A 14,152-nucleotide genomic window follows, 5' to 3' on the forward strand; every position below is an offset into this window, starting at 1 on the left:
TATCTGTTTGTCCTCCTTTTTATTTGTGTGTGCGCCAGGGAGTTTAAAAACAGATAAATTAGTTATAATTCCTGATTCTGATTGCATATTAACTAGTTCTTGCAACTGGTTTAAAAAAAAAAATAACTGTTTTATAATAAATCAATCATTGAGTTTATTGAAAGAAGTCTGGTTAAAATGTATTTTATTCCGAGTCTCACAGTAGTGAAGGTAAATAATTGAAAACACCTGAATCACTCATTGAACAGTCAGATGCAGCAATGGGTGCACAGAGAGTTGATATAGTTAGTAAAATAAGTTGAATAACCTTCATTGTCCATTTTATGATCTTGCCTGGACTTGTGATGAGCAGTATGTGTAATCTGCACATCAACAAGTGTTCACACTGCGGTGATGACTAATAACCTTCACAAGTTACTGTGATAAAGCCAGGAGAGTCCAACAAGCTTCTTAAAAGTCCGTTATTTCAGTGACAGCATCATACATGCACAGGGCCCGGTTCCCTTTCACCAGGTCCTCATTCCTTCTTAGCTGGCTCTACAGCTGCCTGCCTTTTATACTAGTGCTGGGTTAACTCAGTCCAATTGAACACAGGGAACAATCATCCCCAGGTGGATGAGTCCTGTGCAGGTTATTACACCCCTCCCCCCGCAAAGCCCAAAACCCCTCACAAGGATGGCCATTTAGGAAGAGTGGATAGGAGAGGACCAAACGGGTTCAAACCCCACAGTGACCAGACAACAAACCTAAAAAAAAAAAATTGGTTCAGATAAGGCTCCACCAAACAGGGAAGCAGGACGGGCAGGCATGTACTCCACCAAGCATTACGTCCAGCCCAACACCCTCACCAGTCACACAGGGCCCAATCGGCGTGGCATGCCTTCCAGCCACAGAGGGAACAGGAGGGGGGGGGAAAACACCAGACAATGGCCACCTCAACGTCCCGCAACTCCCAAACTCCCCTTAATTTTTAATATTGGGCACTCTAAATTCTACCCCAAAAAATAAAACACCTACCAAAATGCCCAGGGAGCTGTCGCTCTAACATTCTTACAGTACACAGGCAAATCAACACACAGCACAAATTTAAAAAATACAGCAGGGTTCCGTGCAAGCTTCCACAGGACCAGAAGTCACATATGGAATGTCCAGTCAACTCCACACCAGAGTCTCCAGGCACAAAACCTGCAGTCGTACAATAACTGTCAGGTCGCAGCAAATCATCACTGTTGCAAATCCCACAGTCCAAGCTGCCGCAGAACAGTCTTCTAAACACAACGCTGCACTCATGACCAGAATGATGTTCCAAAACGCCGGCGGCAACTCGAGAACAGACTCCCAGGTGGACCACTCTGCCAGCATCAGGAAACAACAGCAGACAGAGACGGACGAAACGCTACGCGACCCACACCAGAATGATACCGCATCTGGTACTGCCAGACACATCAGACTCCAGATCACTCCCAGCGGATACACCTCACAAGCCGGCAGCAAAACAAAAAACTCGACCCGGCTCTCACCTTCCATAACATTACAGGCTCTAAAAAAAAAACACAGAAACAAACTCGGTACTGTAGTCCACTCTTTTTTAAAAAAAAATCCCAGGAGGTAGCTCAGCCGAACAAGCAGCACGCCGACAGCTCCAATTCATCATCGTCGCCAATGTGATAAAGCCAGGGGAGTCCAACGAGCTTCTTAAAAGTCCTTTATTTCAGCAACAGCAACAGCATCATACATGCACAGGGCCCAGTTCCCTTTCACCGGGTCCTCATTCCTTCTTAGCTGGCTCTACAGCTGCCTGCCTTTTATACGAGTGCTGGGTTAACTCAGTCCAATTGAACACGGGGAACAATCATCCCCAGGTGGATGAGTCCTGTGCAGGTTATTACAGTTACCATTTCAAAATATTTCAACAAATGTACAGAAATACTGAAATGTCTTCAGGCTTGGGTAAAATGTTAAATATTTTGATTGGAACATTGTCATTGTAAAAAGCAGAAATCGCTAATTAAAATAAAACACAACTTGGTTGGTAGAGCACTTCAAATGTTCAATTTGCCAGAAAATTCTCATTCGGTGAAAGTATGATTATAGCATAATTACCTTAATGATGATGAAGGACTCAAAGTGGGCGAGGTATAATTCAGGGATTTCAATGTGCTCCTCAGAATGGTTGCATTTTAAAAAATATATATATTTTATTAAAGTTTTCAAACACAATTTTTCCTCCTTACAAATCAACAAAAACGGTAACATGATAACTAATAGATAACATTGTTTAAATAAAATAGTGAACTAACAAAATAACACAAAATAGTGCTCCCCCCACCTCTCCACCCCATCTAGAACAAAAACAATTTACTCCCCCCCACCCCCCCACCCCCCCCCCGCCCCCCTCTCCCTCCCTCCCTCCCCCCTCTGGGCTGCTGCTGCTGGCTATCTATTTTCCTCCTAACGTTCCGCTAGATAGTCGAGGAACGGTTGCCACTGCCTGGAGAACCCCTGAGCCGATCCTCTCAGCGCAAACTTCATCCGCTCCAGTTTTATGAACCCTGCCATATCATTTATTCAGGCCTCCACGCCGGGGGGTTTCGCTTCCTTCCACATGAGTAAAATCCTACGCCAGGCTACCAGGGACGCAAAGGCCACAATATCGGCCTCTTTCGCCTCCTGTACTCCCGGCTCATCCACTACCCCAAATATAGCTAACCCCCAGCTTGGCTTGACCCGGACCTTCACCACCTTCGAGATCACTCCCGCCACTCCCCTCCAATACTCCTCCAGTGCCGGACATGACCAAAACATATGTGTGTGGTTCGCCGGGCTTCCCCCGCACCTCCCGCACCTGTCCTCCACTCCGAAGAACCTGCTCAACCTCGCTCCCGTTATATGTGCTCTATGTAGCACCTTAAATTGGATCAGGCTAAGCCTGGCACAGGAGGAAGAGGAATTTACCCTACTTAGGGCATCAACCCACAAACCCTCCTCAATCTCCTCCCCGAGCTCTTCTTCACATTTTTCTTTCAGCTCTTCTACCAGCTCCTCCCCCTCTTCTCTCATCTCCCGGTATATGTCGGACACTTTGCCCTCCCCGACCCACCCCGCTGAAAGCACTCTATCCTGGATCCCCTGTGTCGGGAGCAGCGGAAATTCCCTCACCTGTGGTCTCGTGAACGCCCTCACCTGCATATACCTAAAGATATTCCCCGGAGGCAGCTCATACTTTTCCTCTAGTGCTCCCAAGCTCGCAAACGTCCCATCTATTAATACGTCTCCCACTCTCCTAATTCCCGCCCGGTGCCAGCTCTGGAACCTTCCGTCCAACCTCCCTGGGGCAAACCTATGGTTGTTCCTGATCGGGGACCACACCGAGGCTCCCAACACACCCTTCTGTCGCCTCCATTGCCCCCAGATACTTAATGTTGCCGCCACCACCGGGTTCGTGGTAAACCCTTTCGGGGAGAGCGGTAGTGGCGCCGTCACCAGCGCTTTTAAGCTCGTTCCTTTACAGGACGCCATCTCCAGCCTTTTCCACGCCGCCCCCTCTCCTTCTATCATCCACTTATGGATCATCGCCACATTGACGGACCAGTAATAGTCGGACAAATTCGGTAATGCCAGTCCCCCTCTGTCCCTGCTACGTTGCAGGAACCCCCTCCTCACCGTCGGGGCCTTCCCTGCCCACACGAAGCTCATGATGCTTCTATCTATTTTCTTGAAAAAGGCCTTAGTGATCAATATTGGGAGACATTTAAACACAAATAGGAACCTCGGGAGGACCATCATCTTAATCGCCTGCACTCTGCCCGCCAGTGACAGCGGCTGCATATCCCACCTTTTGAAATCCTCTTCCATTTGCTCCACCAGCCGAGTCAGATCGAGTCTGTGTAAGGTTCCCCAGCTCCTGGCTATCTGAATCCCCAGGTATCGGAAGTTTCTTTCCACTCTCCTTAGCAGCAGGCCATCTATCCCTCTACTCTGGTCCCCAGGGTGTATTACGAAAAGCTCACTCTTTCCCATGCTAAGCCTATATCCCAAGAAATCTCCAAACTCCCTCAATATCTGCATAACCTCTGTCATCCCCCCCACTGGATCCGCCACAAATAGCAGTAGGTCATCTGCGTAGAGTGACACTCGGTGTTCCTCCCCCTCTAACCACCCCTCTCCATTTCCTGGAGTCTCTCAGCGCCATGGCCAGTGGTTCAATTGCCAGTGCGAACAGTAATGGGGACAGCGGGCATCCCTGTCTTGTTCCCCTATGTAGCCGATAATACTCCGATCTTTGCCGATTTGTGACGACACTTACCATTGGGGCCCCATAGAGGAGTTTAACCCAGCTGACAAACCCCTCCCCGAACCCAAACCTCCTCAGCACCTCCCATAAATACTCCCACTCTACCCTATCAAATGCCTTCACTGCATCCATTGCCGCCACTATCCCTGCCTCCCCCTCTGCTGGGGGCATCATTATCACCCCCAATAGCCGTCGCACGTTGACATTCAATTGTCTCCCCTTTAGGAACCCTGTCTGATCTTCGTGCACCACCCCCGGGACACAATCCTCTATCCTCATTGTCAGCACTTTTGCCAACAACTTGGCGTCCACATTCAGGAGCGAGATAGGTCTATAAGACCCGCATTGCAGCGGATCTTTATCTTGCTTCAGGATTAGTGATATCGTCGCCTCCGACATTGTCGGGGGTAGAGTCCCCCCTTCTCTGGCCTCGTTAAAGGTTCTTACCAGCAGCGGGGCCAACAAGTCCACATATTTCCTGTAAAATTCCACCGGGAACCCGTCAGGTCCCGGGGCCTTCCCTGCCTGCATGTTCCCCAGCCCTTTGGTCACCTCGTCCAACCCAATTGGCGCCCCCAGGCCTTCCACCTCCTGCTCCTCCACCCTTGGGAACCTTAGTTGGTCCAGAAACTGCTGCATCCCCTCTTTTCCCTCCGGGGGTTGGGACCTATATAATCTCTCATAAAAGGTCTTAAACACCTCATTTACCTTCCCTGCTCTCCGCACCGTTGTTCCGTTTCATCCCTAACTCCCCCTATTTCCCTCGCCGCTGTCCTCTTACGAAGCTGGTGGGCCAACAGGCGACTCGCCTTTTCCCCATATTCATATCTCATCCCCTGTGCCTTCCTCCACTGTGCCTCTGCCTTCCCTGTGGTCAGCTGATCAAACACCGTCTGGAGTCTTCGCCTCTCCCTATATAGTCCTTCGTCCAGGGCCTCCGCATATCTTTTATCCACACTCAAAATCTCCCCCAGTAATCTTTCCCTCTCTTTGGCCTCTGTTTTCCCCTTGTGAGCCCTGATGGAGATCAACTCTCCCCTGACCACCGCCATCAGCGCTTCCCATACTACCCCCACTCGGACCTCCCCATCATCATTGGCCACCAGGTACCTTTCGATACATCCCCGCACCCTTCCGCAGACTCCCTCATCCGCCAATAATCCCACATCCAGTCGCCAGAGTGGACGCTGTTCCCGCTCCTCTCCTAGTTCCAGATCCACCCAATGTGGGGCATGGTCTGAAACAGCTATGGCCGAGTACTCCGTTCCTTCCACCCTCAAAATCAGTGACCTTCCCAGAACGAAGAAATCTATCCGGGAGTATACCTTATGGACATGGGAGAAAAAGGAGAACTCTTTGGCCAGCGGCCTAGCAAATCTCCACGGATCCACTCCCCCCATTTGGTCCATAAACCCCCTAAGCACCTTGGCCGCTGCCGGCCTTCTTTTGGTCCTGGATCTAGATCTATCTAACCCTGGGTCTAGCACGGTGTTGAAGTCCCCCCCCCATTACCAGATTTTCTACTTCCAGGTCCGGGATACGTCCCAGCATCCGCTTCATAAATCCCGCATCATCCCAGTTCGGGGCATATACGTTGACCAGCACGACCTCCATTCCCTGCAGTCTGCCACTCACCATCACATATCTGCCACCGCTGTCCACTACAATGTTCCTAGCCTCAAACGACACCCGTTTCCCCACCAATATGGCCACCCCTCTATTCTTTGCGTCCAGCCCTGAGTGGAACACCTGTCCCACCCATCCTTTCCTTAACCTAATCTGGTCCGCCACCTTCAGATGCGTCTCTTGAAGCATGGCCACGTCTGCCTTCAGTCCTTTAAAGTGCGCGAACACTCGGGCCCTCTTAATCAGCCCGTTTAGGCCTCTCGCGTTCCACGTGATCAGCCGGACTGGGGGGCTGCCTGCCCCCCTCCCCTGTCGACTAGCCATTACCCTCTCTGAGCCAGTCCCACGTCCCGGTCCCGCGCGCCCACCCGTCCCCCAGGCGGCGCATTCCCGCCTCGACCTCCTTTTCACTTACCAGCTCCCTTTCGATCTCAGCATCAGCAACCCAGTTGTCCCCCCCCCCACTAGATCCCCATCTAGCATGGTTACTCCCCCCATATTGCTTCCGAAAGTCAGCTGACTTCAACTGACCCCGGCTTCTCCTGCTCTCTCCTTGACCCCCCCCCCCCGCCCCCCCCGTGTGTGGAACTCTCATCCTCCTTGCGCCTATCTTCCCGCTATCATCTCTCTGGCGCGGGAAAGAAAACCCCGCGCTTTCTAAAACCATCCCGCCCCCTATGGCGCAGCTCCCCCTACAGCCCCGTTCGCATTCCCCATCCCCCGCCTGTGTCTCGTTTTCCCCCCCCACCAGCGCCCACATTTCTCAGTGTCCCCCCCTCCTCAATTTACACCTCTATACATCAACATTGTCGTTTCCCCTCCAACATCAGTCCCTCAGTTCTGGTCTAGTTTCTCTTTTTGAATGAAGGTCCATGCTTCTTCCGACGTTTCAAAATAGTAATGTCTATCCTGGTACGTGACCCATAATCGCGCCGGCTGCAACATCCCGAACTTTACTTTCTTCTTATGCAGCACGTCCTTGGCTCGATTGAAGCTCGCCCTCCTTCTCGCCACCTCCGCACTCCAGTCCTGATACACTCATATCACCACATTCTCCCATCTGCTACTTCGTACCTTCTTGGCCCAGCTCAAAACAACGTTGTAGCGGTGAAATCGCACCACCATCGCCCTAGGTGGTTCTCCAGCCTTTGGTCTCCTCGCAGGGACGCGGTGGGCCCCTTCCACTTCCAAGGGGCCCGAGGGGACCTCAGTTCCCATTAGCGAACGTAGCATCGTGCTCACATAAGCCCCGCCGTCAGCTCCTTCCACTCCCTCGGGGAGACCCAGGATCCGGAGGTTTTTTCTCCTTGATCTATTTTCCAGGACATCAATTCTTTCGATGCACTTCTTATGAAGCGCCTCGTGCGTCTGCATTTTGACCGCTAGGCCCAGGATCTCGTCCTCGTTGTCAGTTACCTTCTGCTCCACCACACGGAGCTCTATCTCCTGGGCCTTTTGTGTCTCTTTAAGCCCCTCGATTGCCTGTAACATCGGGGCCAGCACCTCCTTTTTTAACACCTCCACACACCGTCTTAGAAATTTATCCTGGTCCAGTCCCCATGTCGCCTGGGCTCCCTCCGACGCCATCTTGTTTCTTTCTTTCCTCTGCCACTGCCCTCGAGGATCCTCCGTGATCTGGCCACCGCCGCCGATCTTTTTCTTTCACACTGGGGGGGACTCCCTGTTGCTTCACCCCACACCGGGTTTCGTCACGAAAATTTCCCGTTGGGGCTCTCAAAAAGAGCCCGAAAGTCCGTCAGAGCTGGAGCCGCCGAAACGTGCGGCTTAGCTGAGCATCGCCGCAACCGGAAGTCCAGAATGGTTGCATTAAGCACAAATCTCTTACCCAGCACAATTATAGAGATTATATTATAATTTGTTATTAATAAAGATTTTCGGAGCACTTTGTAACATGTTTAGTTTTGTGCACAGCGATTATGAAGTCATTCCTTCATGAAGTGTCATGACATTTTTGACAAGACGCATGCAATAGATGGAGCTGCTCCCACAGACAGTTAAGCAGGAAATCGGATTTTAAAGTGATGTTTAAAATAAACACATTTATGTTATGGTGCTGTAATGCAGTGGTGCATGACTGAGATAGGTAGAAATTTGTGTGTAAGATGGTCACACCCCAGCACATCAGGCTACACGCCATATCAGTCTGGGAAACTTTTTTAACCTACTGTTGACCCCTGTTAGTAATGATCAAAGATTAGGTTGTGAAGGAAACAAGTTATGGTTGATCATCGATTGCAATAGCCCATTACCGAATTTATAAACGACATAACCTTGATTATTCTTCAGCCTCATTCATCAGTGAAACTCCTAACCTGGTAGTCAGCATCCCCATCACAATTGAGCTGCTGCAGTTGTTAACTTAAAATTTTAGATCAGCTAGTCAGGCAAAATGAATACAAGCCACCAGGGTCCAGATCCTATGTCCTAGGATCTTAACTAGGAATGCTGCTAGCCACAGCCGATGGAATGGAGGTGAAAGAAAGGGGTTACAGACTAGAACCATGAGACATCAGCTTCTCCTGATCCACATGCAGTGCTGTGAAAAAATACTGACCTGTCAGAGCTGGCAATTCCCACCACCCTCTGGCCATTGGGTATTCTGAATACAAATGGAGGTCGAAATCTGAGAATTTGAGTCTCATTAAAATAGCATAATCATAGACTTGTCTCTATAGTGAGGGTTACTCAGGCTCCACTGAAACCCACTGCGATTAAACCGAAGGCAGGGGTGTGTGTGCATGATTGCTTTGGGTTGCATTTCATGCATTTGCTGACTTAGCCACAAGGGTCCTGACTGTCTCCCAGTCAGTGGTGAGGTTAACGAGCTCCCCAATGTCTGTATTGCAGATATTGCTGATAAAGTAGAGGATCCGATATTGGCAATAACTTCTTGAAAGTCTAGAGATTGAGGTGGATTTAGATGGCCTGTTGGGAGTCTCAACCACTTGTTGGAGAAACAATGGAGAACCCCTGAGAGTATTAAGTGTCCATCAGGCACTTAAGCCATCACTGTTGAGTCTTTCTCAGGATTCAGGACACTGCTGGTGGATGTCATGCCCAGCAAGAGCTATCAAGCAGTCAGAGGCTGGCAGCTCCCATTGCTCATCAGTGCCACTGGGAGTAGTGGCAACTGCCAGAAATGCACCCATCCCAGGCCCAGGACCAGGATGACAGAGGGCCAGATGGGTTTCTGAGGTGGGAGAATAGGGGAGGGGAGGCCAGCGGTAAAGACAGAGGGGTGACTCCCACCTCCCTTTTCCAATGCCGGGCCACATAATCCGAGTACCTGACCTTGAGGGACATCAAATCTCGGCACCACCCCCACCCCTCTCCCCCCGGATACCGCTGATAAACCTGACAGTGTTTGCTGCCTTCGGAAGGTGCGGAAAAGCTGTGCTGCTCCCATTTAATTCCTCAGCTACCACTGATTGCAGTGGGCTCAGAGATAATGGGCACATTTACTAGCCACGTTGTGTCCGAACAGGGGAGTGATGTGGCCGGTAGATCCCAGGAGAAGCCTCTCCCGGGCTTCGCAACAGATTTTACAGTTTTCACAATGGGCGTGATTCAGTCTCGCAGGGTGAGGTTGGTTTATAAGCTGGCTTACCTCTGCCTTCGCTGGATCGAATGGCCAGCCAGCAACTACGGGCGTGGCTGAGGAGACCCAGCCGGGCACCATTCTGTACTGGTCCCAACAAACTGGGAGGGGTCATCCATCGAGCTCCCCGGGTGGTCAGCCTCCTGGCAGGTTGGCACCCTGGCACTGCTGTGCCACCCAGGCACCTTGGCACTGCCAGCCTGCCACCCTGGTAGTGCCACTTGGGTGCCAACCTGGCACTTCCAGGGTGCCCAGATGACATTGGCAGGAAACTGTCAGGATGCCAGGATAGAAGTGCCAAGGTGCAAAGTTGGCATAGTGCTCATGCCAGAGATCGGGGCTGGGGGTGCCCGGCCCGTATGTGGTTCGGTGCAGTGGAGCCAAGGACCGCCCTCCCGACAGGTGAGTTGGGACGTTAGTGGAGAGGGTCTGGAGATGATATTCGGGGATTGTGAGATCAGGGAGCCATTTAAAAATGGCGTACTGATCCCTCAGTGCAGGAAATGTGGCCGTGTAGCCTTGCCAGGGCACAAAAGCAATTCAGAGTGCCGGTAGATAGGGGGGTCATTCCCAGTGCTACAAGCACTCTTACACTCTGATTTAATTTGGTTAGATGGCACCCAATGAGTGAATTGACACCCCACTGGCAGCAGCTGGGAATCCTGCGTCCACCCCTTCAGCCCCCTGACGTAATTGGGGGCCATTTTTCTGCCACTGGGAAACTGGCTTGGTACATCTCTCGTGACTAAATAGGCCTGGTTGTCATGATTCCCACCACGACGGGTTGCATTAAATCCAGCCCACTGTGCCTATTGGCAATTATACAATGTGCCTGGCAATGTTGTACAACAATCACCCTACATGTCACAATTGTTCTGAAAATATAGAGGATTCATGCTCTGCTCAAGGACATACAATCCCATGGCTCTCCTTCTCAACACTTTAATCCTCCCTTCTACCTGCTCTACCTTGCAGTACTCCTCAACATTCTAGCAAGTCAGTTGCACAGAGGTAGTGGAGAGTAATTGGCCACAGAGCCGATCTAGTGATCCATCTGGTTGCAATTTCACCACAGATTCAAACAGGAATCTAAAGGCAATAAAATAAAATCCATTAAAAAAAATTTCACAGAACAAATTGAAGATTGGGGGCTGGATTCTCCAATTCCGGGGTCATGTCCCCACGGCGGCGTGGGAACGATGGCGTTTTACGCCAGGAAATCTGGTGCAAGACGACCACCGATTCCCCGTTTTGCTGGTGGCTAGCAGGACGGCAGCGTAGAGCACCCGGCTCTAGCTGCCGATATGGCCTGGAGAATTGTTGGGTTCGTGGCCGCTCATGTGTCCCCAGCCCTGAATAATGTCCCCCCCCCCGGCCCGCGGATCGGCCCTCCCCCGACTGTGGTGTCGCTGGACTGAGTCTGCGTGGGTTTCCTCCAGGTGCTCCGGTTTCCTCCCACAAGTCCCGAAAGATGTGTTTGTTAGGGGAATTGGACACACTGAATTCTCCCTCTGCGCACCCGAACAGACCCCAGAATGTGGCGACTAGGGGCTTTTCACAGTAACTTCATTGCAGTTTTAATGTAAGCCTACATTTGTTAGGGGAATTGGACACACTGAATTCTCCCTCTGCGCACCCGAACAGACCCCAGAATGTGGCGACTAGGGGCTTTTCACAATAACTTCATTTGAAGCCTACTTGTGACAATAAGCAATTTTCATTTCATTTCATTGTGACACTAATTAAGATTTTTATTATTATTGGTGGAGGAAGAGAAGACAGAGGGAGGTAAGGAGATTCTGAGATTCCAAACTCCTGGGAAAAATACGACAGGAAATGATGCAATGAAGCTTGCTCTTAACAAAGAGAAGATACAGGAGGAGAAAATGTGTTTCGGTGTATTTGTACCTTACATCAGAGCCAGTAAGGAACGTTCAAAGTACCAGTGATTGTAACCGAATTGATAAAATACAGACACCTCCAGTCATCAACCAGCATATATGTTAACCGTACATATTAAAATACCAATACTAAAAGATTAAAATGGGATAAGTGATATCTCAACAACAGTTCTTGCTACTTTAAGTACATCTTTCTTAAGTAGATTGTTCTTATTCTTAAAACCCTGCTGGTTTTATCCAGCAATTTGCGCAATTGGCTGTTTAGTTAGCAGGTTCCTCTCTAGTTATGAAATATCACGGGGGTTGTTCATTTGGAGCAGTGAATTAAGCATTGAAAATATGGCTTTTTTCTTAAAGAGCGTCCCCAATCAGTGGTTAAAATGCCAAGGTACACTTGAAACAATTCAAGAGATATTTTACCAAATACCAAAGAATTGACAGACCGGGGGAATAACTTTTCCTTTTAAAAACTGATGTAAAGCTCTGTAACATCTCAAAGGACAAAAAAAAACAAAGCACTGAGTCTTGTCATGTACTTCTGTGTAAGGTCACGACTTGACCTGCTGATATTTCTGAGCGTTTGTATGTAAGTCACTCATGACCCCAACCTCCAAGGAGCTCTCAGCCATGTTATTTTAGAACTTGCTGACAGTCATGGCTTAAAACCTGTAATACCTGGTAGGTGTGGCGTCTTCTCAGGTCACCTTCATGCTGCAGAGCTACAGTCACTATCAATGTGCTGAGAAATTCGTTGAACTGCTGATGGTTGAAGAATGCTAATTGAAGTAATGATAAGCACAAGAAAGATTACACAGATTTTGAAGCAGAAAATAGTTGTGCGCCGTTAGTCAGAATTTCATTCCCGGTGAGGTTTTCATGTTGTCATGCATGTGAGAACCATCCCCGCCGCAGTATATTTAGCTAACATTTAAAATGTACGTTTATTTTGCATGAAAAGTGAAATTTTAAAAAGAATTAAAAGTCAATGCAGATTTCTGATTTGTTTGCTTTGTTGCAGTATTCAGCATTTTTCTGCTGTGCTACGTACAGAACAATGGAGGGTACAAGTGAGTGATGCAAGAAGGCAAATGGAATTTTGTCCTTCATTGCTACAGGGATGGAGTTTAAGACTAGGGAGGCTATGCTGCAATTGTATAAGGTGTTAGTGAGACCACACCTGGAGTATTGTGTTCAGTTTTGGTCTCCTTACTTGAGAAAGGATGTACTGGCACTGGAGGGTGTGCAGAGGAGATTCACTAGGTTAATCCCAGAGCTGAAGGGGTTGGATTACGAGGAGAGGTTGAGTAGACTGGGACTGTACTCGTTGGAATTTAGAAGGATGCGGGGAATCTTATAGAAACATATAAAATTATGAAGGGAATAGATAGGATAGATGCGGGCAGGTTGTTTCCACTGGCGGGTGAAAGCAGAACTAGGGGGCATAGCCTCAAAATAAGGGGAAGTAGATTTAGGACTGAGTTTAGGAGGAACTTCTTCACCCAAAGGGTTGTGAATCTATGGAATTCCTTGCCCAGTGAAGCAGTAGAGGCTCCTTCATTAAATGTTTTTAAGATAAAGATAGATAGTTTTTTGAAGAATAAAGGGATTAAGGGTTATGGTGTTTGGGCCGGAAAGTGGAGCTGAGTCCACAAAAGATCAGCCATGATCTCATTGAATGGTGGAGCAGGCTCGAGGGGCCAGATGGCCTACTCCTGCTCCTAGTTCTTATGACAACACATGAGTTACAAGCAAGATACTGCTGCTACAAAATAGTAATCCCATTGAGCGTTTCACATCAGGTGAAGCTGAAGCACTTTGTGAACATGATCAGAACTTTGAAATGTGCTGTTGTCTTAAAGCAACTATGTTTTTCAGTGGTACATCCTAGATATGGTTTACAGAAGAATGAACATTTGTAGAACAAAGAACAAAACAGCACAGGATCGCCTGTGCCGATCACGTGTCCTGTCTAGACCAAACGCCTGTAACCTTCTATACTCCATCTGTTCATGTGCCTAACCAGATAAGTCTTAAAGGTCGCTAACGTATCTGCCTCAACCACCTCACTTGGCAGTGCATTCCAGGCCACCACCACCCTCTGTGTAAAAAACGTCCCCCGCACATCTCCACTGAACCTCTCCCCCCTCACCTTGAACTTGTGCCCCCTGGTAATTGTAAATTCCGCCCTGGGAAAATGCCTCTCATTGTTCACCCTATCTATACCCCATAAAATTTTATAAACTTCTATCACGTCACCCCTCAGCCTCCGTCTCTCTAGGGAGAAATGTTATATTACGTGATCGTTACTCTTTGCTTTACTTCCAGAATGGTCTGATGGTTAGATTTCAATGAAACTACCAATCTTCAATTTGAAGCAAAATAGATTTAATGAATAATGAATTAAATACGAATGAATTTGTTCACTCTTACAGAACTACAACTGTTGATAAAGTAAATCAGAAGAAGTATTAATTATATTTAACTACACGTGCTGACTATGCTATAACTCTCTAACACTCTGCTGTCTAGTCACTCCTGGTTCGAAGAGAGCCAAGATCCTCTGAGTTCAGTTTATATAACTGAATCTAGTGCTGCCATCTAGTGGTTGTCTAACACTATGGTGCAGTTGTAACCCTTTACATATCAGCAGATATACAGATCACTACATCCCTTTTTTAAAAAACATATTTTCTGTGTAGCAAAGAAAGATAT

This window comes from Scyliorhinus torazame, chromosome 4, assembly GCF_047496885.1.
Source record: "Scyliorhinus torazame isolate Kashiwa2021f chromosome 4, sScyTor2.1, whole genome shotgun sequence".
Lineage (NCBI taxonomy): Eukaryota > Metazoa > Chordata > Chondrichthyes > Carcharhiniformes > Scyliorhinidae > Scyliorhinus > Scyliorhinus torazame.